The sequence below is a fragment of the Nomascus leucogenys genome, chromosome X, assembly GCF_006542625.1.
Source record: "Nomascus leucogenys isolate Asia chromosome X, Asia_NLE_v1, whole genome shotgun sequence".
In the NCBI taxonomy this organism is placed as follows: domain Eukaryota; kingdom Metazoa; phylum Chordata; class Mammalia; order Primates; family Hylobatidae; genus Nomascus; species Nomascus leucogenys.
Window position 1 is genome coordinate 50,850,564 of NC_044406.1, and position 4,255 is coordinate 50,854,818.

Consider the following 4,255-nt stretch of genomic DNA (forward strand, 5'->3'; position numbering starts at 1 on the left):
TGTACATGTGCATATCCATATATGTGTATATATACATATACATATATGTATATATAAACATAAATGTATTTGTGTATACGTATGTATGCACATATACATATATACATATATCAGTCAGCATTCTAATATAAGGAATACCTCCCTTCTCTCCCCATTTAGTTGCTTACCTACTTATTATCAATATGGTCATTTTATTCACTGGGTTGTAATCTATTCATTTTATTCAGTGGGTTATAATCTATTACTGTCCTCTTAATTTTGATGCTGAAATTGGCCCAACTTTGGACAGTGGGAGCCCCCTGAAGCTGTCTCCTTTGACCTTCTGGCATTAAAACTATACAAAAAGGTCTATTCTTTGTAGTAGTGCTGTTTCCTCCCTTATTTATTCCATTCTGTCTACTCCTACATCTTATAATTAACTTTGTTTTCTGGTTTATATTTCCTATGTTTCTCCTTACAAAAGTAAGAAGATACAGGTTGAGCATCCCAAATCTAAAGGCTGAAATCCAAAATGCTCCAAAATCCAAAACGTTTTGAGACATGACACATGAAGGAAATGCTTACTGAAGCATTTCCAATTGTGGAATTTTAGATTGGGGATGCTCAACCAGATTCCAAAGTCCAAGAAAATCTGAAATCTGGAACACATCTGGTCCTGTGCATTTCAGATAAGGGGTAGTCAACCTGTATATGCACGTTTCCTTATTTCCCGTCTTACACAAACAGTAACAACAGAATACTACTACATTTTTCTTTTTCTTTTTTTTTTTTTTTTTTTTTTTTTTTTGAGACAAAGTTTCACTCCAGACAGGGTTGCCCAGGCTGGAGTGCAGTGGCGCGATCTTGGCTCACTGCAGCCTCAATCTCCCGGGATCAAGTGATCCTCCCACCTCAGTCTCCCGGGTAGCTGGGACCACAGACATGCGCCACCACGCCCGGCTAATTTTTGTATTTTTTGTAGAGACAGGGTCTCCCAATGTTGTTCAGGCTAGTCTTGAACTCCTGGACTCAAGTGGTCCTCCTGCCTCAGCCTCCCAAAGTGTTGAGATTACAGGCGTGAGCCACTGCGCCCAGCCAGTGGTATTCTTTCTAAAAATATATAACCTGAATTTAATCATTAGCAAACATCAAACAAGCCAAAACTGAGGGACGTCCTATAAAATAACTGGCCAATACTCTTCAAAGGTGGACTGTGTCAGATGAAAGGAGACTAAGGAAACATGGTATCACAATGCGTGCTCCTGGACTGGACCCTGGTCTAGTAAAAGGGCATTAGCAGGACAACTAGCAAAATTTAAATAAGGTTTGTTCCTATTGCTTCCAAGAAACTGGCTAGCACTATCAGTGGTACAATGCTGGGTCCAAACAGAGTTCCTTGAGTTTAGTACTAAGATTGTAGCTTATATTTATTAAGCATTCACAAACTTTGTGTTCTCCTACTGAATGCTAACTTCTATAGACCTGGGGTATTACTACCCCCATTATATAGATTAAAAATGCTGATTCAGAGAGATTAAGGGATTTGCCCAAGATTGTTCAACTTGTAAGTGGTAAAGCAGTGAACTGAATTCACCTGTATGACTCTTGATGCATTTTACTCACAATGCTTTTTACTGATGGCCTTCCCCAATGACTGTATTTTCCGAAGAAAACACAGTCAGTCATTCTGTCATGAAAAGGCTAGAAAAAAACTACCTGTGCCCAAAGTTAGAAGGCTTAATGCCACTGTATAACTCAGTCGGCATGATCATTGACCCTGGCTCCTACATGGAAAATTGTTGGTTTGATCGTCCATTAAAAAGTTAAATTTAGGCCGGGCGCGGTGGCTCATGCCTGTAATCCCAGCACTTTGGGAAGCTGAGGCGGGCAGATCACTTGAGGTCAGGAGTTCAAGACCAACCAGCCTAGCCAACAGGGCAAAACCCTGTCTCTATCAAAAAATACAAAAATTAGCCAGGCGTGGTGACGCACGCCTGTAGTCCCAGCTACTCAGGAGGCTGAGGCACGAGAATCACTTGAGCCCGGGGAGGCGGAGGCTGCAGCGAGCCAGGATCGTGCCACTGCACTCCAGCCTGAGTGACAGAGCGAAACTGTGTCTCAAAAATAATAAAATAAAAAGTTTAGAGTGGGGCGCAGTGGCTCACACCTGTAATCCCAGCACTTTGGGAGGCTGAGGCGGGCAGATCACTTGAGACCAGGAGTTCGAGACCAGCCTGGCCAACATGGTGAAACCCTGTCTCTACTAAAAATACAAAAAATTAGCCAGGCATCGTGGCAGGTTCCTGGAATCCCAGCTACATGGGAGGCTGAGGCAGGACAATCACTTGAACCTGGGAGGCAGAGGTTGCAGTGAGCCGAGATTGTGCCACTGCACTCCAGCCTGGCTGACAGAGCAAGACTCCATCCCCCTAACGAAGTTAAGTTTAGGCTGGGCGCGCAGTGGCTCATGTCTGTAATCCCAACACTTTGGGAGGCTGACGCTGGAGGATTGCTTGAGCCCAGGAGTTCAAGACTAGCCTGGGCAACACAGAGAGACCCCATCTCTACAAGAAATAAGCCAGGCGTGGTGGTACACGCCTGTGGTCCCATCTACTTGGGAGGCTGAGGTGGGTGGATAGTTTGAGCCCAGGAGGTTGATGCTGTAGAGCTGTGATTGCACCACTGCACTCCAGCCAGGGCAACAGAGTGAGATACAGTCTCAAAAAAAAAAAAAAAGTAAGTTTACAGTTTCCATATTACTTGGTATCAATGAAAACGGATTCAGATTATTCCTTCAAAAAAACACATAACCAAAGAAAATAAAAATCAATTCTATATTATTCCTAATAGAATTAGGCCATAAGGAATATCTACATATGCAGAATCTCAGATATTTTATAAACCTGGAATAGTCCACCAATGAGATGTAAAGTGATTGGGTTTTCTGTCAGTGGAATCGTCTGCCATGAGTCTGCCTTTTCTGCCTCTCACACAAATCGACATTGTGATTTATATTCCTGAACAAATTAGACTTAAGAGCAAATCATCAGCAACAGGTATAATAATCTTGGCAGAACATTTATTTTAATGAATTGCTGTCTGCCTAACATAGATAGAAGGATGCTGATGCCATTTACCCTATACGGATTAGTGCTGTCATGTAATTAATTTTTTTTTCTTCCCCTAGAACTTAAAGTCTCATCAGTTTTAAATTAAAAAGGCATTGGTTTATTTCATATTTAATCATACCAATCTAACTTCTCTGGCAATGTTTATATAAGAAAGTTGTGAAAGACAAATGGATTCTAACCTAGCATGATAGGTTCCTGCTCTCTACACTTAGGCAGTGTTGCGTTCCATGGGGTCAGAGTGGGAACTGTTTTGGTGATAAACAGCTGAAAACCCTCACCCCCATCACTCTGGCAGGAAGTAGGGATGGAAGAGTGATTTTAGAACAGTGCAGTTTTTCTTCCCTGTGAAGCTGAGTATCAGTTTCCCTATTATTTATACTTCAATGAGAGGCAAAAAGAAAACCAACATTTCCTTCACTCTATGGGGGTTTGAAACCGTAATTGTCAAGGGCATCTTGCAGTAATTGACAACTAAACCCTACCTTCTCAAACTGCCAAACTCAATGCTATTTATAAATAATTTGATGATCTTTGCAAAGAAGATGCAGAAACAGCTAATACTAAATACAAGGAAGGATCCCAGGGTCAGGGCTACAATGCTCATACTAAAATAATCTTGCTATATAATTATTAAGTTAAAGATTCTGTTTTTTGAAAAAGAAAACAAATTGTTACCTTAAACCTTTACCTGAGACAGTCCTTCATATTCTAACCAATTAGTTGCTTATTCATCTTTAAAAATGCTACAGGGCCGGGTGCAGTGGTGCACACCTATAATCCCAGCTACTGGGGAGGCTGAGGTAGGAGGATCACTGGAGGCCAGGAGTTCGGCCTGGCAACATAGCAAGACTGGTCTCTAAAATGTTTTTAATTTAAAAAAAAGAAAAAGCTATAGAAAAATGTAACCCTTTCCTACATAAAGTATGAATTTCTCATATATTCTATATAAATTCAGTAACAAGAATGGTAATTAAAATGCCTTCCTTACATTAGTACTAAATCTCAGGAGGCAGTGAGAATAAACAAGTGTAAAAGAAACAGCATGAAATCATCTGTACAACAAAACAGCCAATCCTGATTAAAGAAAAGCCTGTTTTGTTAGGTTTTTACAATATAAAATAGATTTAGTACTGCAATGACACAAA